We start from the raw sequence: 23,056 nt of genomic DNA, 5'->3' as shown, positions 1-23,056 counted from the left end.
CGTTTTTGAATGCACATGCGCATACTCGTTTTGGAATAGGCACGCGCGTACTCGTTTTTGAATGCTCACGCGCATACGCGTTTTTGAACAGGCACACGCGTACTCGTTTTTGACTGGGTACGCGTATACTCATTTTGAATGCGCAAGCGCATACTTGTTTTTGAATGCACACGCGCATACTCGTTTCGGAATACGCACGCGCATACTCGTTTTGGAATAGGCACGCGCGTACTCGTTTTTGAATGCGCACGCGCATACTCGTTTTTGAATGCACACGCGCGTACTCGTTTTGGAATAGGCACGCGCATACTCGTTTTTGAATGCGCACGCGCACACTCGTTTTTGAATGCACACGCGCATACTCGTTTTGGAATAGGCACGTGCATACTCGTTTTTGAATGCGCACGCGCATACTCGTTTTTGAATGCACACGCGCATACTCGTTTCGGAATACGCTCGCGCATATTCGTTTTGGAATGCGCACGCGCATACTCGTTTTTGAATGCCCACGCGCGTATTCGTTTTTGAATGCGCACGCGCATACTCGTTTTGGAATAGGCACGTGTGTACTCGTTTTTGAATAGGCACGCGCGTACTCGTTTTCGAATGCGCACGCGCATACTCGTTTTTGAATGCACACGCGCATACTCGTTTTGGAATAGGCACACGCATACTAGTTTTTAAGTGCGCACGCGCATACGCGTTTTTGAACAGGCACACGCGTACTCGTTTTTGAATGCGCATGCGTATACTCGTTTCGAATGCGCACGCGCATACTCGTTTTTGAATGCCCACGCGAATACTCGTTTTGGAATAGGCACGCGCATACTCGTTTTTGAATGCGCACACGCATACTCGTTTTTGAATGCACACGCGCATACTCGTATTTGAATGCGCACGCGCATACCCGTTTTGGAATAGGCACGTGCGTATTCGTTTTTGAATGCGCGCGCGCATACTCGTTTTTGAATAGGCACGTGCGTACTCGTTTTTGAATGCGCACGCGCATACTCGTTTTTGAATGCACACGCGCGTACTCGTTTTGGAATAGGCACGCGCATACTCGTTTTTGAATAGGCAGGCGCGTACTCGTTTTTGAATTCGCACGCGCATACGCGTTTTTGAACATGCACACGCGTACTCGTTTTTGAATGCGCACGCGCATACTCGTTTTTGATGCACACGCGAATACTCGTTTTGGAATAGGCACGCGCATACTCGTTTTTGAATGCGCACACGCATACTCATTTTTGAATGCGCACGCGCATACTCGTTTTTGAATACACACGCGCATACTCGTTTTGGAATAGGCACACGCATACTAGTTTTTGAATGCGCACGTGCATACGCGTTTTTGAACAGGCACACGCGTACTCGTTTTTGAATGCGCACGCGTATACTCGTTTCGAATGCGCACGCGCATACTCGTTTTTGAATGCACACGCGAATACTCGTTTTGGAATAGGCACGCGCATACTCGTTTTTGAATGCGCACACGCATACTCGTTTCGGAATACGCTCGCACATACTCGTTTTTGAATGCGCACGCGCGTACTCGTTTTTGAATGCGCATGCGCATACTCGTTTTGGAATAGGCACGTGTGTACTCGTTTTGGAATAGGCACGCGCGTACTCGTTTTTGTATGCGCACGCGCATACTCGTTTTTGAATGCACACGCGCATACTCGTTTTGGAATAGGCACGCGCATACTCGTTTTTGGATGCGCACGCGCGTATTCGTTTTTGAATGCGCACGCGCATACTCGTTTTGGAATAGGCACGTGTGTACTCGTTTTTGAATAGGCACGCGCGTACTCGTTTTTGAATGCGCACGCGCATACTCGTATTTGAATGCGCACGCGCATACCCGTTTTGGAATAGGCACGTGCGTATTCGTTTTTGAATGCACACGCGCATACTCGTTTTTGAATAGGCACGCACCTACTCGTTTTTGAATGCGCACGCGCATACTCGTTTTTGAATGCAAACGCGCGTACTCGTTTTGGAATAGGCACGCGCATACTCGTTTTTGAATAGGCACGCGCGTATTCGTTTTTGAATTCCCACACGCATACGCGTTTTTGAACATGCACACGCGTACTCGTTTTTGAATGCGCACGCGTATACTCGTTTTGAATGCACACGCGCATACTCGTTTTTGAATAGGCGCGCGCGTACTCGTTTTTGAATGCGCACGCGCATACTCGTTTTTGAATGCACACGCGCATACTCGTTTTGGAATAGGCACGTGCATACTCGTTTTTGAATGCGCACGCGCATACTCGTTTTTGAATGCACACGCGCATACTCGTTTCGGAATACGCTCGCGCATATTCGTTTTGGAATGCGCACGCGCATACTCGTTTTTGAATGCCCACGCGCGTATTCGTTTTTGAATGCGCACGCGCATACTCGTTTTGAAATAGGCACGTGTGTACTCGTTTTTGAATAGGCACGCGCGTACTCGTTTTCGAATGCGCACGCGCATACTCGTTTTTGAATGCACACGCGCATACTCGTATTTGAATGCGCACGCGCATACCCGTTTTGGAATAGGCACGTGCGTATTCGTTTTTGAATGCGCGCGCGCATACTCGTTTTTGAATAGGCACGCGCGTACTCGTTTTTGAATGCGCACGCGCATACTCGTTTTTGAATGCACACGCGCGTACTCGTTTTGGAATAGGCACGCGCATACTCGTTTTTGAATAGGCAGGCGCGTACTCGTTTTTGAATTCGCACGCGCATACGCTTTTTTGAACATGCACACGCGTACTCGTTTTTGAATGCGCACGCGCATACTCGTTTTTGATGCACACGCGAATACTCGTTTTGGAATAGGCACGCGCATACTCGTTTTTGAATGCGCACACGCATACTCATTTTTGAATGCACACGCGCATACTCGTATTTGAATGCGCACGCGCATACTCGTTTTGGAATAGGCACGTGTGTACTTGTTTTTGAATAGGCACGCGCGTACTCGATTTTGAATGCGCACGCGCATACTCGTTTTTGAATACACACGCGCATACTCGTTTCGGAATAGGCACACGCATACTAGTTTTTGAATGCGCACGTGCATACGCGTTTTTGAACAGGCACACGCGTACTCGTTTTTGAATGCGCACGCGTATACTCGTTTCGAATGCGCACGCGCATACTCGTTTTCGAATGCACACGCGAATACTCGTTTTGGAATAGGCACGCGCATACTCGTTTTTGAATGCGCACACGCATACTCGTTTCGGAATACGCTCGCACATACTCGTTTTTGAATGCGCACGCGCGTACTCGTTTTTGAATGCGCATGCGCATACTCGTTTTGGAATAGGCACGTGTGTACTCGTTTTGGAATAGGCACGCGCGTACTCGTTTTTGAATGCTCACGCGCATACGCGTTTTTGAACAGGCACACGCGTACTCGTTTTTGACTGGGTACGCGTATACTCATTTTGAATGCGCAAGCGCATACTTGTTTTTGAATGCACACGCGCATACTCGTTTCGGAATACGCACGCGCACACTCGTTTTGGAATAGGCACGCGCGTACTCGTTTTTGAATGCGCACGCGCATACTCGTTTTTGAATGCACACGCGCGTACTCGTTTTGGAATAGGCACGCGCATACTCGTTTTTAAATAGGCACGCGCGTATTCGTTTTTGAATTCCCACACGCATACGCGTTTTTGAACATGCACACGCGTACTCGTTTTTGAATGCGCACGCGTATACTCGTTTTGAATGCACACGCGCATACTCGTTTTTGAATAGGCGCGCGCGTACTCGTTTTTGAATGCACACGCGTATACTCGTTTCGGAATGCGCACGCGCATACTCGTTTTCGAATAGGCACGCGCATACTCGTTTTTGAATGCGCACACGCATACTCGTTTTTGAATCCACACGCGCACACTCGTTTTGAAATGCGCACGGACATACTCGTTTTCGAATAGGCACGCGCGTACTCGTTTTTGAGTGCGCACGCGCATACTAGTTTTTGAATGCACACGCGCATACTCGTTTTGGAATAGGCACGTGCATACTCGTTTTTGAATGCGCACGCACATACTCGTTTCTGAATGCACACGCGCATACTCGTTTTAGAATACGCTCGCGCATACTCCTTTTGGAATGCGCACGCGCATACTCGTTTTTGAATAGGCACGCGCGTACTCGTTTTTGAATGCGCACGCGCATACTCGTTTTTGAATGCACACGTGCGTACTCGTTTTGGAATTGGCACGCGCTTACTCGTTTTTGAATAGGCACGCGCGTACTCGTTTTTGAATGCGCACGCGCATACGCGTTTTTGAACATGCACACGCGTACTCGTTTTTGAATGCGCACGCGTATACTCGTTTTGGAATGCGCATGCGCATACTCGTTTTTGAATAGGCACAAGCATACTCGTTTTTGATTGCACACGTGTATACTCGTTTTTGAATGCACACGCGCATACTTGTTTTCGAATAGGCACGCGCATACTCGTTTTTAAATGCACACGCGCATACTCGTTTCGAAATATGCACGCGCATACTCGTTTTGGAATGCGCAGGCGCATACTCGTTTTTGAATAGGCACGCGCGTACTCGTTTTTGAATGCGCACGCGCATACTCGTTTTTGAATGCACACGCGCATACTCGTTTTGGAATAGGCACGTGCATACTCGTTTTTGAATGCGCACGCGCATACTCGTTTTTGAATGCACACGCGCATACTCGTTTCGGAATACGCTCGCGCATATTCGTTTTGGAATGCGCACGCGCATACTCGTTTTTGAATGCCCACGCGCGTATTCGTTTTTGAATGCGCACGCGCATACTCGTTTTGAAATAGGCACGTGTGTACTCGTTTTTGAATAGGCACGCGCGTACTCGTTTTCGAATGCGCACGCGCATACTCGTTTTTGAATGCACACGCGCATACTCGTATTTGAATGCGCACGCGCATACCCGTTTTGGAATAGGCACGTGCGTATTCGTTTTTGAATGCGCGCGCGCATACTCGTTTTTGAATAGGCACGCGCGTACTCGTTTTTGAATGCGCACGCGCATACTCGTTTTTGAATGCACACGCGCATACTCGTATTTGAATGCGCACGCGCATACCCGTTTTGGAATAGGCACGTGCGTATTCGTTTTTGAATGCGCGCGCGCATACTCGTTTTTGAATAGGCACGCGCGTACTCGTTTTTGAATGCGCACGCGCATACTCGTTTTTGAATGCACACGCGCGTACTCGTTTTGGAATAGGCACGCGCATACTCGTTTTTGAATAGGCAGGCGCGTACTCGTTTTTGAATTCGCACGCGCATACGCTTTTTTGAACATGCACACGCGTACTCGTTTTTGAATGCGCACGCGCATACTCGTTTTTGATGCACACGCGAATACTCGTTTTGGAATAGGCACGCGCATACTCGTTTTTGAATGCGCACACGCATACTCATTTTTGAATGCACACGCGCATACTCGTATTTGAATGCGCACGCGCATACTCGTTTTGGAATAGGCACGTGTGTACTTGTTTTTGAATAGGCACGCGCGTACTCGATTTTGAATGCGCACGCGCATACTCGTTTTTGAATACACACGCGCATACTCGTTTCGGAATAGGCACACGCATACTAGTTTTTGAATGCGCACGTGCATACGCGTTTTTGAACAGGCACACGCGTACTCGTTTTTGAATGCGCACGCGTATACTCGTTTCGAATGCGCACGCGCATACTCGTTTTCGAATGCACACGCGAATACTCGTTTTGGAATAGGCACGCGCATACTCGTTTTTGAATGCGCACACGCATACTCGTTTCGGAATACGCTCGCACATACTCGTTTTTGAATGCGCACGCGCGTACTCGTTTTTGAATGCGCATGCGCATACTCGTTTTGGAATAGGCACGTGTGTACTCGTTTTGGAATAGGCACGCGCGTACTCGTTTTTGAATGCTCACGCGCATACGCGTTTTTGAACAGGCACACGCGTACTCGTTTTTGACTGGGTACGCGTATACTCATTTTGAATGCGCAAGCGCATACTTGTTTTTGAATGCACACGCGCATACTCGTTTCGGAATACGCACGCGCACACTCGTTTTGGAATAGGCACGCGCGTACTCGTTTTTGAATGCGCACGCGCATACTCGTTTTTGAATGCACACGCGCGTACTCGTTTTGGAATAGGCACGCGCATACTCGTTTTTAAATAGGCACGCGCGTATTCGTTTTTGAATTCCCACACGCATACGCGTTTTTGAACATGCACACGCGTACTCGTTTTTGAATGCGCACGCGTATACTCGTTTTGAATGCACACGCGCATACTCGTTTTTGAATAGGCGCGCGCGTACTCGTTTTTGAATGCACACGCGTATACTCGTTTCGGAATGCGCACGCGCATACTCGTTTTCGAATAGGCACGCGCATACTCGTTTTTGAATGCGCACACGCATACTCGTTTTTGAATCCACACGCGCACACTCGTTTTGAAATGCGCACGGACATACTCGTTTTCGAATAGGCACGCGCGTACTCGTTTTTGAGTGCGCACGCGCATACTAGTTTTTGAATGCACACGCGCATACTCGTTTTGGAATAGGCACGTGCATACTCGTTTTTGAATGCGCACGCACATACTCGTTTCTGAATGCACACGCGCATACTCGTTTTAGAATACGCTCGCGCATACTCCTTTTGGAATGCGCACGCGCATACTCGTTTTTGAATAGGCACGCGCGTACTCGTTTTTGAATGCGCACGCGCATACTCGTTTTTGAATGCACACGTGCGTACTCGTTTTGGAATTGGCACGCGCTTACTCGTTTTTGAATAGGCACGCGCGTACTCGTTTTTGAATGCGCACGCGCATACGCGTTTTTGAACATGCACACGCGTACTCGTTTTTGAATGCGCACGCGTATACTCGTTTTGGAATGCGCATGCGCATACTCGTTTTTGAATAGGCACAAGCATACTCGTTTTTGATTGCACACGTGTATACTCGTTTTTGAATGCACACGCGCATACTTGTTTTCGAATAGGCACGCGCATACTCGTTTTTAAATGCACACGCGCATACTCGTTTCGAAATATGCACGCGCATACTCGTTTTGGAATGCGCAGGCGCATACTCGTTTTTGAATAGGCACGCGCGTACTCGTTTTTGAATGCGCACGCGCATACTCGTTTTTGAATGCACACGCGCATACTCGTTTTGGAATAGGCACGTGCATACTCGTTTTTGAATGCGCACGCGCATACTCGTTTTTGAATGCACACGCGCATACTCGTTTCGGAATACGCTCGCGCATATTCGTTTTGGAATGCGCACGCGCATACTCGTTTTTGAATGCCCACGCGCGTATTCGTTTTTGAATGCGCACGCGCATACTCGTTTTGAAATAGGCACGTGTGTACTCGTTTTTGAATAGGCACGCGCGTACTCGTTTTCGAATGCGCACGCGCATACTCGTTTTTGAATGCACACGCGCATACTCGTATTTGAATGCGCACGCGCATACCCGTTTTGGAATAGGCACGTGCGTATTCGTTTTTGAATGCGCGCGCGCATACTCGTTTTTGAATAGGCACGCGCGTACTCGTTTTTGAATGCGCACGCGCATACTCGTTTTTGAATGCACACGCGCGTACTCGTTTTGGAATAGGCACGCGCATACTCGTTTTTGAATAGGCAGGCGCGTACTCGTTTTTGAATTCGCACGCGCATACGCGTTTTTTAACATGCACACGCGTACTCGTTTTTGAATGCGCACGCGCATACTCGTTTTTGATGCACACGCGAATACTCGTTTTGGAATAGGCACGCGCATACTCGTTTTTTAATGCGCACACGCATACTCATTTTTGAATGCACACGCGCATACTCGTATTTGAATGCGCACGCGCATACTCGTTTTGGAATAGGCACGTGTGTACTTGTTTTTGAATAGGCACGCGCGTACTCGTTTTTGAATGCGCACGCGCATACTCGTTTTTGAATACACACGCGCATACTCGTTTTGGAATAGGCACACGCATACTAGTTTTTGAATGCGCACGTGCATACGCGTTTTTGAACAGGCACACGCGTACTCGTTTTTGAATGCGCACGCGTATACTCGTTTCGAATGCGCACGCGCATACTCGTTTTCGAATGCACACGCGAATACTCGTTTTGGAATAGGCACGCGCTTACTCGTTTTTGAATGCGCACGCGCATACTCGTTTTGGAATAGGCACGCGCATACTCGTTTTTGGATGCGCACGCGCGTATTCGTTTTTGAATGCGCACGCGCATACTCGTTTTGGAATAGGCACGTGTGTACTCGTTTTTGAATAGGCACGCGCGTACTCGTTTTTGAATGCGCACGCGCATACTCGTATTTGAATGCGCACGCGCATACCCGTTTTGGAATAGGCACGTGCGTATTCGTTTTTGAATGCGCACGCGCATACTCGTTTTTGGATAGGCACGCGCGTACTCGTTTTTGAATGCGCACGCGCATACTCGTTTTTGAATGCGAACGCGCGTACTCGTTTTGGAATAGGCACGCGCATACTCGTTTTTGAATAGGCACGCGCGTACTCGTTTTTGAATTCGCACGCGCATACGCGTTTTCGAACATGCACACGCGTACTCGTTTTTGAATGCGCACGCACATACTCGTTTTTGAATGCACACGCGAATACTCGTTTTGGAATAGGCACGCGCATACTCGTTTTTGAATGCGCACACGCATACTCGTTTTTGAATGCGCACGCGCATACTCGTATTTGAATGCGCACGCGCATACTCGTTTTGGAATAGGCACGTGTGTACTCGTTTTTGAATAGGCACGCGCGTACTCGTTTTTGAATGCGCACGCGCATACTCGTTTTTGAATGCACACGCGCATACTCGTTTTGGAATAGGCACACGCATACTAGTTTTTGAATGCGCACGTGCATACGCGTTTTTGAACAGGCACACGCGTACTCGTTTTTGAATGCGCACGCGTATACTCGTTTCGAATGCGCACGCGCATACTCGTTTTTGAATGCACACGCGAATACTCGTTTTGGAATAGGCACGCGCATACTCGTTTTTAAATGCGAACACGCATACTCGTTTCGGAATACGCTCCACATACTCGTTTTTGAATGCGCACGCGCGTACTCGTTTTTGAATGCGCATGCGCATACTCGTTTTGGAATAGGCACGTGTGTACTCGTTTTTGAATAGGCACGCGCGTACTCGTTTTTGAATGCGCACGCGCATACTCGTTTTGGAATAGGCACGCGCATACTCGTTTTGGAATAGGCACGCGCATACTCGTTTTTGAATGCACACGCGCATACTCGTTTCGGAATACGCACGCGCATACTCGTTTTGGAATTCGCACGCGCATACTAGTTTTTGAATGCGCACGCGCGTACTCGTTTCTGACTGCGCACGCGCATACCCATTTTGAAATAGGCACGCGCGTACTCGTTTTTGAATGCGCACGCGCATACTCGTTTTTGAATACACACGCGCGTACTCGTTTTGGAATAGGCACGCGCATACTCGTTTTTAAATAGGCACGCGCGTATTCGTTTTTGAATTCGCACACACATACGCGTTTTTGAACATGCACACGCGTACTCGTTTTTGAATGCGCACGCGTATACTCGTTTTGAATGCACACGCGCATACTCGTTTTTGAATAGGCGCGCGCGTACTCTTTTTTGAATGCGCACGCGTATACTCGTTTCGGAATGCGCACGCGCATACTCGTTTTCGAATAGGCACGCGCATACTCGTTTTTGAATGCGCACACGCATACTCGTTTTTGAATCCACACGCGCACACTCGTTTTGAAATGCGCACGGACATACTCGTTTTTATATGCGCACGCGCGTACTCGTTTTTATATGCGCACGCGCATAACGTTTTTGAATGCACACGCGCATACACGTTTTAGAATACGCTCGCGCATACTCCTTTTGGAATGCGCACGCGCATACTCGTTTTTGAATAGGCACGCGCGTACTCGTTTTTCAATGCGCACGCGCATACTCGTTTTTGAATGCACACGCGCGTACTCGTTTTGGAATTGGCACGCGTTTACTCGTTTTTGAATAGGCACGCGCGTACTCGTTTTGGAATGCGCACGCGCATACTTGTTTTTGAATGCGCACGCGCGTATTCGTTTTTGAATGCGCACGCGCATACTCGTTTTAGAATGCGGTCGCGCATACTCCTTTTGGAATGCGCACGCGCATACTCGTTTTTGAAAAGGCACACGCGTACTCGTTTTTGAATGCGCACGCGCATACTCGTTTTTGAATGCACACGCGCGTACTCGTTTTGGAATTGGCACGCGCTTACTCGTTTTGGAATAGGCACGCGCATACTCGTTTTTGAATGCGCACGCGCGTATTCGTTTTTGAATGCGCACGCGCATACTCGTTTTGGAATAGGCACGTGTGTACTCGTTTTTGAATAGGCACGCGCGTACTCGTTTTTGAATGCGCACGCGCATACTCGTTTTTGAATGCACACGCGCGTACTCGTTTTGGAATTGGCACGCGCTTACTCGTTTTGGAATAGGCACGTGTGTACTCGTTTTTGAATAGTCACGCGCGTACTCGTTTTTGAATGCGCACGCGCAGACTCGTTTTTGAATGCACACGTGCATACTCGTTTTGGAATAGGCACGCGCATACTCGTTTTTGAATGCGCACGCGCGTATTCGTTTTTGAATGCGCACGCGCATACTCGTTTTGGAATAGGCACGTGTGTACTCGTTTTTGAATAGGCACGCGCGTACTCGTTTTTGAATGCGCACGCGCATACTCGTATTTGAATGCGCACGCGCATACCCGTTTTGGAATAGGCACGTGCGTATTCGTTTCTGAATGCGCACGCGCATACTCGTTTTTGAATAGGCACGCGCGTACTCGTTTTTGAATGCGCACGCGCATACTCGTTTTTGAATGCACACGCGCGTACTCGTTTTGGAATAGGCACGCGCATACTCGTTTTTGAATAGGCACGCGCGTACTCGTTTTTGAATTCGCACACGCATACGCGTTTTCGAACATGCACACGCGTACTCGTTTTTGAATGCGCACGCGCATACTCGTTTTTGAATGCGCACGCGCATACCCGTTTTGGAATAGGCACGTGCGTATTCGTTTCTGAATGCGCATGCGCATACTCGTTTTTGAATAGGCACGCGCGTACTCGTTTTTGAATGCGCACGCGCATACTCGTTTTTGAATGCACACGCGCGTACTCGTTTTGGAATAGGCACGCGCATACTCGTTTTTGAATAGGCACGCGCGTACTCGTTTTTGAATTCGCACACGCATACGCGTACTCGTTTTTGAATGCGCACGCGCATACTCGTTTTTGAATGCACACGCGAATACTCGTTTTGGAATAGGCACGCGCATACTCGTTTTTGAATAGGCACGCGCGTACTCGTTTTTGAATGCGCACGCGCATACTCGTTTTTGAATGCACACGCGCATACTCGTTTTGGAATAGGCACACGCATACTAGTTTTTGAATGCGCACGTGCATACGTGTTTTTGAACAGGCACACGCGTACTCGTTTTTGAATGCGCACGCGTATACTCGTTTTTGAATGCGCACACGCATACTCGTTTCGGAATACCCTCGCACATACTCGTTTTTGAATGCGCACGCGCGCACTCGTTTTTGAATGCGCATGCGCATACTCGTTTTGGAATAGGCACGTGTGTACTCGTTTTTGAATAGGCACGCGCGTACTCGTTTTTGAATGCGCACGCGCATACTCGTTTTGGAATAGGCACGCGCATACTCGTTTTTGAATGCGCACGCGCATACTCGTTTTGGAATAGGCACGCGCATACACGTTTTTGAATGCACACGCGCATACTCGTTTCGGAATACGCACGCGCATACTCGTTTTGGAATTCGCACGCGCATACTAGTTTTTGAATGCGAACGCGCGTACTCGTTTCTGACTGCGCACGCGCATACCCGTTTTGGAATAGGCACGCGCGTACTCGTTTTTGAATGCGCACGCGCATACTCGTTTTTGAATGCACACGCGCGTACTCGTTTTGGAATAGGCACGCGCATACTCGTTTTTAAATAGGCACGCGCGTATTCGTTATTTTGAATTCGCACACACATACGCGTTTTTGAACATGCACACGCGTACTCGTTTTTGAATGCGCACGCGTATACTCGTTTTGAATGCACACGCGCATACTCGTTTTTGAATAGGCGCGCGCGTACTCGTTTTTGAATGCGCACGCGTATACTCGTTTCGGAATGCGCAGGCGCATACTCGTTTTCGAATAGGCACGCGCATACTCGTTTTTGAATGCGCACACGCATACTCGTTTTTGAATCCACACGCGCACACTCGTTTTGAAATGCGCACGGACATACTCGTTTTTGAATAGGCACGCGCGTACTCGTTTTTATATGCGCACGCGCATACTCGTTTTTGAATGCACACGCGCATACACGTTTTGGAATAGGCACGTGCATACTCGTTTTTGAATGCGCACGCGCATACTCGTTTTTGAATGCACACGCGCATACTCGTTTTAGAATACGCTCGCGCATACTCCTTTTGGAATGCGCACGCGCATACTCGTTCTTGAATAGGCACGCGCGTACTCGTTTTTGAATGCGCACGCGCATACTCGTTTTTGAATGCACACGCGCGTACTCGTTTTGGAATTGGCACGCGCTTACTCGTTTTTGAATAGGCACGCGCGTACTCGTTTTTGAATGCGCACGCGCATACTCGTTTTTGAATGCACACGCGCATACTCGTTTCGGAATACGCTCGCGCATATTCGTTTTGGAATGCGCACGCGCATACTTGTTTTTGAATGCGCACGCGCGTATTCGTTTTTGAATGCGCACGCGCATACTCGTTTTAGAATACGCTCGCGCATACTCCTTTTGGAATGCGCACGCGCATACTCGTTTTTGAATAGGCACGCGCGTACTCGTTTTTGAATGCGCGCGCGCATACTCGTTTTTGAATGCACACGCGCGTACTCGTTTTGGAATTGGCACGCGCTTACTCGTTTTTGAATAGGCACGCGCGTACTCGTTTTTGAATGCGCACGCGCATATTCGTTTTTGAATGCACACGCGCATACTCGTTTCGGAATACGCTCGCGCATATTCGTTTTGGAATGCGCACGCGCATACTTGTTTTTGAATGCGCACGCGCGTATTCGTTTTTGAATGCGCACGCGCATACTCGTTTTTGAATAGGCACGCGCGTACTCGCTTTTGAATGCGCACGTGCATACGCGTTTTTCAATGCGCACACGCATACTCGTTTTTGAATCCACACGCGCACACTCGTTTTGAAATGCGCACGGACATACTCGTTTTCGAATAGGCACGCGCGTACTCGTTTTTGAGTGCGCACGCGCATACTAGTTTTTGAATGCACACGCGCATACTCGTTTTGGAATAGGCACGTGCATACTCGTTTTTGAATGCGCACGCACATACTCGTTTCTGAATGCACACGCGCATACTCGTTTTAGAATACGCTCGCGCATACTCCTTTTGGAATGCGCACGCGCATACTCGTTTTTGAATAGGCACGCGCGTACTCGTTTTTGAATGCGCACGCGCATACTCGTTTTTGAATGCACACGTGCGTACTCGTTTTGGAATTGGCACGCGCTTACTCGTTTTTGAATAGGCACGCGCGTACTCGTTTTTGAATGCGCACGCGCATACGCGTTTTTGAACATGCACACGCGTACTCGTTTTTGAATGCGCACGCGTATACTCGTTTTGGAATGCGCATGCGCATACTCGTTTTTGAATAGGCACAAGCATACTCGTTTTTGATTGCACACGTGTATACTCGTTTTTGAATGCACACGCGCATACTCGTTTTCGAATAGGCACGCGCATACTCGTTTTTAAATGCACACGCGCATACTCGTTTCGAAATATGCACGCGCATACTCGTTTTGGAATGCGCAGGCGCATACTCGTTTTTGAATAGGCACGCGCGTACTCGTTTTTGAATGCGCACGCGCATACTCGTTTTTGAATGCACACGCGCATACTCGTTTTGGAATAGGCACGTGCATACTCGTTTTTGAATGCGCACGCGCATACTCGTTTTTGAATGCACACGCGCATACTCGTTTCGGAATACGCTCGCGCATATTCGTTTTGGAATGCGCACGCGCATACTCGTTTTTGAATGCCCACGCGCGTATTCGTTTTTGAATGCGCACGCGCATACTCGTTTTGAAATAGGCACCTGTGTACTCGTTTTTGAATAGGCACGCGCGTACTCGTTTTCGAATGCGCACGCGCATACTCGTTTTTGAATGCACACGCGCATACTCGTATTTGAATGCGCACGCGCATACCCGTTTTGGAATAGGCACGTGCGTATTCGTTTTTGAATGCGCGCGCGCATACTCGTTTTTGAATAGGCACGCGCGTACTCGTTTTTGAATGCGCACGCGCATACTCGTTTTTGAATGCACACGCGCGTACTCGTTTTGGAATAGGCACGCGCATACTCGTTTTTGAATAGGCAGGCGCGTACTCGTTTTTGAATTCGCACGCGCATACGCGTTTTTGAACATGCACACGCGTACTCGTTTTTGAATGCGCACGCGCATACTCGTTTTTGATGCACACGCGAATACTCGTTTTGGAATAGGCACGCGCATACTCGTTTTTTAATGCGCACATGCATACTCATTTTTGAATGCACACGCGCATACTCGTATTTGAATGCGCACGCGCATACTCGTTTTGGAATAGGCACGTGTGTACTTGTTTTTGAATAGGCACGCGCGTACTCGTTTTTGAATGCGCACGTGCATACTCGTTTTTGAATACACACGCGCATACTCGTTTTGGAATAGGCACACGCATACTAGTTTTTGAATGCGCACGTGCATACGCGTTTTTGAACAGGCACACGCGTACTCGTTTTTGAATGCGCACGCGTATACTCTTTTCGAATGCGCACGCGCATACTCGTTTTCGAATGCACACGCGAATACTCGTTTTGGAATAGGCACGCGCTTACTCGTTTTTGAATGCGCACACGCATACTCGTTTCGGAATACGCTCGCACATACTCGTTTTTGAATGCGCACGCGCGTACTCGTTTTTGAATGCGCATGCGCATACTCGTTTTGGAATAGGCACGTGTGTACTCGTTTTGGAATAGGCACGCGCGTACTCGTTTTTGAATGCGCACGCGCATACTCGTTTTTGAATGCACACGCGCATACTCGTTTTGGAATAGGCACGCGCATACTCGTTTTTGGATGCGCACGCGCGTATTCGTTTTTGAATGCGCACGCGCATACTCGTTTTGGAATAGGCACGTGTGTACTCGTTTTTGAATAGGCACGCGCGTACTCGTTTTTGAATGCGCACGCGCATACTCGTATTTGAATGCGCACGCGCATACCCGTTTTGGAATAGGCACGTGCGTATTCGTTTTTGAATGCGCACGCGCATACTCGTTTTTGGATAGGCACGCGCGTACTCGTTTTTGAATGCGCACGCGCATACTCGTTTTTGAATGCGAACGCGCGTACTCGTTTTGGAATAGGCACGCGCATACTCGTTTTTGAATAGGCACGCGCGTACTCGTTTTTGAATTCGCACGCGCATACGCGTTTTCGAACATGCACACGCGTACTCGTTTTTGAATGCGCACGCACATACTCGTTTTTGAATGCACACGCGAATACTCGTTTTGGAATAGGCACGCGCATACTCGTTTTTGAATGCGCACACGCATACTCGTTTTTGAATGCGCACGCGCATACTCGTATTTGAATGCGCACGCGCATACTCGTTTTGGAATAGGCACGTGTGTACTCGTTTTTGAATAGGCACGCGCGTACTCGTTTTTGAATGCGCACGCGCATACTCGTTTTTGAATGCACACGCGCATACTCGTTTTGGAATAGGCACACGCATACTAGTTTTTGAATGCGCACGTGCATACGCGTTTTTGAACAGGCACACGCGTACTCGTTTTTGAATGCGCACGCGTATACTCGTTTCGAATGCGCACGCGCATACTCGTTTTTGAATGCACACGCGAATACTCGTTTTGGAATAGGCACACGCATACTCCTTTTAAAATGCGAACACGCATACTCGTTTCGGAATACGCTCCACATACTCGTTTTTGAATGCGCACGCGCGTACTCGTTTTTGAATGCGCATGCGCATACTCGTTTTGGAATAGGCACGTGTGTACTCGTTTTTGAATAGGCACGCGCGTACTCGTTTTTGAATGCGCACGCGCATACTCGTTTTGGAATAGGCACGCGCATACTCCTTTTTGAATGCGCACGCGCATACTCGTTTTGGAATAGGCACGCGCATACTCGTTTTTGAATGCACACGCGCATACTCGTTTCGGAATACGCACGCGCATACTCGTTTTGGAATTCGCACGCGCATACTAGTTTTTGAATGCGCACGCGCGTACTCGTTTCTGACTGCGCACGCGCATACCCGTTTTGGAATAGGCACGCGCGTACTCGTTTTTGAATGCGCACGCGCATACTCGTTTTTGAATGCACACGCGCGTACTCGTTTTGGAATAGGCACGCGCATACTCGTTTTTAAATAGGCACGCGCGTATTCGTTTTTGAATTCGCACACACATACGCGTTTTTGAACATGCACACGCGTACTCGTTTTTGAATGCGCACGCGTATACTCGTTTTGAATGCACACGCGCATACTCGTTTTTGAATAGGCGCGCGCGTACTCTTTTTTGAATGCGCACGCGTATACTCGTTTCGGAATGCGCACGCGCATACTCGTTTTCGAATTGGCACGCGCATACTCGTTTTTGAATGCGCACACGCATACTCGTTTTTGAATCCACACGCGCACACTCGTTTTGAAATGCGCACGGACATACTCGTTTTTGAATAGGCACGCGCGTACTCGTTTTTATATGCGCACGCGCATAACGTTTTTGAATGCACACGCGCATACACGTTTTGGAATAGGCACGTGCATACTCGTTTTTGAATGCGCACGCGCATACTCGTTTTTGAATGCACACGCGCATACTCGTTTTAGAATACGCTCGCGCATACTCCTTTTGGAATGCGCACGCGCATACTCGTTTTTGAATAGGCACACGCGTACTCGTTTTTCAATGCGCACGCGCATACTCGTTTTTGAATGCACACGCGCGTACTCGTTTTGGAATTGGCACGCGTTTACTCGTTTTTGAATAGGCACGCGCGTACTCGTTTTGGAATGCGCACGCGCATACTTGTTTTTGAATGCGCACGCGCGTATTCGTTTTTGAATGCGCACGCGCATACTCGTTTTAGAATGCGGTCGCGCATACTCCTTTTGGAATGCGCACGCGCATACTCGTTTTTGAAAAGGCACGCGCGTACTCGTTTTTGAATGCGCACGCGCATACTCGTTTTTGAATGCACACGCGCGTACTCGTTTTGGAATTGGCACGCGCTTACTCGTTTTGGAATAGGCACGCGCATACTCGTTTTTGAATGCGCACGCGCGTATTCGTTTTTGAATGCGCACGCGCATACTCGTTTTGGAATAGGCACGTGTGTACTCGTTTTTGAATAGGCACGCGCGTACTCGTTTTTGAATGCGCACGCGCATACTCGTTTTTGAATGCACACGCGCGTACTCGTTTTGGAATTGGCACGCGCTTACTCGTTTTGGAATAGGCACGTGTGTACTCGTTTTTGAATAGGCACGCGCGTACTCGTTTTTGAATACGCACGCGCAGACTCGTTTTTGAATGCACACGTGCATACTCGTTTTGGAATAGGCACGCGCATACTCGTTTTTGAATGCGCACGCGCGTATTCGTTTTTGAATGCGCACGCGCATACTCGTTTTGGAATAGGCACGTGTGTACTCGTTTTTGAATAGGCACGCGCGTACACGTTTTTGAATGCGCACGCGCATACTCGTATTTGAATGCGCACGCGCATACCCGTTTTGGAATAGGCACGTGCGTATTCGTTTCTGAATGCGCACGCGCATACTCGTTTTTGAATAGGCACGCGCGTACTCGTTTTTGAATGCGCACGCGCATACTCGTTTTTGAATGCACACGCGCGTACTCGTTTTGGAATAGGCACGCGCATACTCGTTTTTGAATAGGCACGCGCGTACTCGTTTTTGAATTCGCACACGCATACGCGTTTTCGAACATGCACACGCGTACTCGTTTTTGAATGCGCACGCGCATACTCGTTTTTGAATGCGCACGCGCATACCCGTTTTGGAATAGGCACGTGCGTATTCGTTTCTGAATGCGCATGCGCATACTCGTTTTTGAATAGGCACGCGCGTACTCGTTTTGAATGCGCACGCGCATACTCGTTTTTGAATGCACACGCGCGTACTCGTTTTGGAATAGGCACGCGCATACTCGTTTTTGAATAGGCACGCGCGTACTCGTTTTTGAATTCGCACACGCATACGCGTACTCGTTTTTGAATGCGCACGCGCATACTCGTTTTTGAATGCACACGCGAATACTCGTTTTGGAATAGGCACGAGCATACTCGTTTTTGAATAGGCACGCGCGTACTCGTTTTTGAATGCGCACGCGCATACTCGTTTTTGAATGCACACGCGCATACTCGTTTTGGAATAGGCACACGCATACTAGTTTTTGAATGCGCACGTGCATACGTGTTTTTGAACAGGCACACGCGTACTCGTTTTTGAATGCGCACGCGTATACTCGTTTTTGAATGCGCACACGCATACTCGTTTCGGAATACGCTCGCACATACTCGTTTTTGAATGCGCACGCGCGTACTCGTTTTTGAATGCGCATGCGCATACTCGTTTTGGAATAGGCACGTGTGTACTCGTTTTTGAATAGGCACGCGCGTACTCGTTTTTGAATGCGCACGCGCATACTCGTTTTGGAATAGGCACGCGCATACTCGTTTTGGAATAGGCACGCGCATACACGTTTTTGAATGCACACGCGCATACTCGTTTCGGAATACGCACGCGCATACTCGTTTTGGAATTCGCACGCGCATACTAGTTTTTGAATGCGCACGCGCGTACTCGTTTCTGACTGCGCACGCGCATACCCGTTTTGGAATAGGCACGCGCGTACTCGTTTTTGAATGCGCACGCGCATACTCGTTTTTGAATGCACACGCGCGTACTCGTTTTGGAATAGGCACGCGCATACTCGTTTTGAAATAGGCACGCGCGTATTCGTTTTTGAATTCGCACACACATACGCGTTTTTGAACATGCACACGCGTACTCGTTTTTGAATGCGCACGCGTATACTCGTTTTGAATGCACACGCGCATACTCGTTTTTGAATAGGCGCGCGCGTACTCGTTTTTGAATGCGCACGCGTATACTCGTTTCGGAATGCGCACGCGCATACTCGTTTTCGAATAGGCACGCGCATACTCGTTTTTGAATGCGCACACGCATACTCGTTTTTGAATCCACACGCGCACACTCGTTTTGAAATGCGCACGGACATACTCGTTTTTGAATAGGCACGCGCGTACTCGTTTTTATATGCGCACGCGCATACTCGTTTTTGAATGCACACGCGCATACACGTTTTGGAATAGGCACGTGCATACTCGTTTTTGAATGCGCACGCGCATACTCGTTTTTGAATACACACGCGCATACTCGTTTTAGAATACGCTCGCGCATACTCCTTTTGGAATGCGCACGCGCATACTCGTTCTTGAATAGGCACGCGCGTACTCGTTTTTGAATGCGCACGCGCATACTCGTTTTTGAATGCACACGCGCGTACTCGTTTTGGAATTGGCACGCGCTTACTCGTTTTTGAATAGGCACGCGCGTACTCGTTTTTGAATGCGCACGCGCATACTCGTTTTTGAATGCACACGCGCATACTCGTTTCGGAATACGCTCGCGCATATTCGTTTTGGAATGCGCACGCGCATACTTGTTTTTGAATGCGCACGCGCGTATTCGTTTTTGAATGCGCACGCGCATACTCGTTTTAGAATACGCTCGCGCATACTCCTGTTGGAATGCGCACGCGCATACTCGTTTTTGAATAGGCACGCGCGTACTCGTTTTTGAATGCGCGCACGCATACTCGTTTTTGAATGCACACGCGCGTACTCGTTTTGGAATTGGCACGCGCTTACTCGTTTTTGAATAGGCACGCGCGTACTCGTTTTTGAATGCGCACGCGCATACTCGTTTTTGAATGCACACGCGCATACTCGTTTCGGAATACGCTCGCGCATATTCGTTTTGGAATGCGCACGCGCATACTTGTTTTTGAATGCGCACGCGCGTATTCGTTTTTGAATGCGCACGCGCATACTCGTTTTTGAATAGGCACGCGCGTACTCGCTTTTGAATGCGCACGTGCATACGCGTTTTTGAACAGGCACACGCGTACTCGTTTTTGATTGCGCACGCGTATACTCGTTTCGAATGCGCACGCGCATACTCGTTTTTGAATGCACACGCGAATACTCGTTTTGGAATAGGCACGCGCATACTCGTTTTTGAATGCGCACACGCATACTCGTTTCGGAATTCGCTCGCACATACTCGTTTTTGAATGCGCACGCGCGTACTCGTTTTTGAATGCGCATGCGCATACTCGTTTTGGAATAGGCACGTGTGTACTCGTTTTTGAATAGGCACGCGCGTACTCGTTTTTGAATGCGCACGCGCAGACTCGTTTTTGAATGCACACGCGCATACTCCTTTTGGAATAGGCACGCGCATACTCGTTTTTGAATGCGCACGCGCATACTCGTTTTGGAATAGGCACGTGTGTACTCGTTTTTGAATAGGCACGCGCGTACTCGTTTTTGAATGCGCACGCGCATACTCGTATTTGAATGCGCACGCGCATACCCGTTTTGGAATAGGCACGTGCGTATTCGTTTCTGAATGCGCACGCGCATACTCGTTTTTGATTAGGCACGCGCGTACTCGTTTTTGAATGCGCACGCGCATACTCGTTTTTGAATGCACACGCGCGTACTCGTTTTGGAATAGGCACGCGCATACTCGTTTTTGAATAGGCACGCGCGTACTCGTTTTTGAATTCGCACACGCATACGCGTTTTCGAACATGCACACGCGTACTCGTTTTTGAATGCGCACGCGCATACTCGTTTTTGAATGCACACGCGAATACTCGTTTTGGAATAGGCACGCGCATACTCGTTTTTGAATGCGCACACGCATACTCGTTTTTGAATGCACACGCGCATACTCGTATTTTAATGCGCACGCGCATACTCGTTTTAGAATAGGCACGTGTGTACTCGTTTTTGAATAGGTACGCGCGTACTCGTTTTTGAATGCGCACGCGCGTACTCGTTTTTGAATGCACACGCGCATACTCGTCTTGGAATAGGCACACGCATACTAGTTTTTGAATGCGCACGTGCATACGCGTTTTTGAACAGGCACACGCGTACTCGTTTTTGAATGCGCACGCGTATACTCGTTTCGAATGCGCACGCGCATACTCGTTTTTGAATGCACACGCGAATACTCGTTTTGGAATATGCACGCGCATACTCGTTTTTGAATGCGCACACGCATACTCGTTTCGGAATACGCTCGCACATGCTCGTTTTTGAATGCACACGCGCGTACTCGTTTTTGAATGCGCATGCGCATACTCGTTTTGGAATAGGCACGTATGTACTCGTTTTTGAATAGGCACGCGCGTACTCGTTTTTGAATGCGCACGCGCATACTCGTTTTTGAATGCACACGCGCATACTCGTTTTGGAATAGGCACGCGCATACTCGTTTTTGAAGGCGAACACGCATACTCGTATTTGAATGCACACGCGCATACTCGTTTTAGAATAGACACGTGCATACTCGTTTTTGAATGCGCACGCGCATATGCGTTTTTGAACAGGCACACGCGTACTCGTTTTTGAATGCGCACGCGCATACTCGTTTTTGAATGCACACGCGCGTATGCGTTTTGGAATAGGCACGCGCATACTCGTTTTTGAATAGGCACGCGCGTACTCGTTTTTGAATTCGCACACGCATACGCGTTTTCGAAGATGCACACGCGTACTCGTTTTTGAATGCGCACGCGCATACTCGTTTTTGAATGCACACGCGAATACTCGTTTTGGAATAGGCACGCGCATACTCGTTTTTGAATGCGCACACGCATACTCGTTTCGGAATACGCTCGCACATGCTCGTTTTTGAATGCGCACGCGCGTACTCGTTTTTGAATGCGCATGCGCATACTCGTTTTGGAATAGGCACGTGTGTACTCGTTTTTGAATAGGCACGCGCGTACTCGTTTTTGAATGCGCACGCGCATACTCGTTTTTGAAGGCGAACACGCATACTCGTATTTGAATGCACACGCGCATACTCGTTTTAGAATAGACACGTGCATACTCGTTTCTGAATGCGCACGCGCATATGCGTTTTTGAACAGGCACACGCGCACTCGTTTTTGAATGCGCACTCGCATACTCGTTTTTGAATAGGCACGCGCGTACTCGTTTTTGAATGCACATGCGCATACTCGTTTTGGAATAGGCACGCGCGTACTCGTTTTTGAATGCTCACGCGCATACGCGTTTTTGAACAGGCACACGCGTACTCGTTTTTGACTGGGTACGCGTATACTCATTTTGAATGCGCACGCGCATACTTGTTTTTGAATGCACACGCGCATACTCGTTTCGGAATACGCACGCGCATACTCGTTTTGGAATTCGCACGCGCATACTACATTGTGAATGCGCACGCGCGTACTCGTTTCTGACTGCGCACGCGCATACCCGTTTTGGAATAGGCACGCGCGTACTCGTTTTTGAATGCGCACGCGCATACTCGTTTTTGAATGCACACGCGCGTACTCGTTTTGGAATAGGCACGCGCATACTCGTTTTTAAATAGGCACGCGCGTATTCGTTTTTGAATTCGCACACACATACGCGTTTTTGAACATGCACACGCGTACTCGTTTTTGAATGCGCACGCGTATACTCGTTTTGAATG

The sequence above is a fragment of the Rhipicephalus microplus genome, unplaced genomic scaffold (genome assembly GCF_043290135.1).
Source record: "Rhipicephalus microplus isolate Deutch F79 unplaced genomic scaffold, USDA_Rmic scaffold_14, whole genome shotgun sequence".
NCBI lineage: Eukaryota > Metazoa > Arthropoda > Arachnida > Ixodida > Ixodidae > Rhipicephalus > Rhipicephalus microplus.
The sequence above is the reverse complement of the archived record's forward strand: the minus strand, read 5'-3'. Positions refer to the sequence as shown.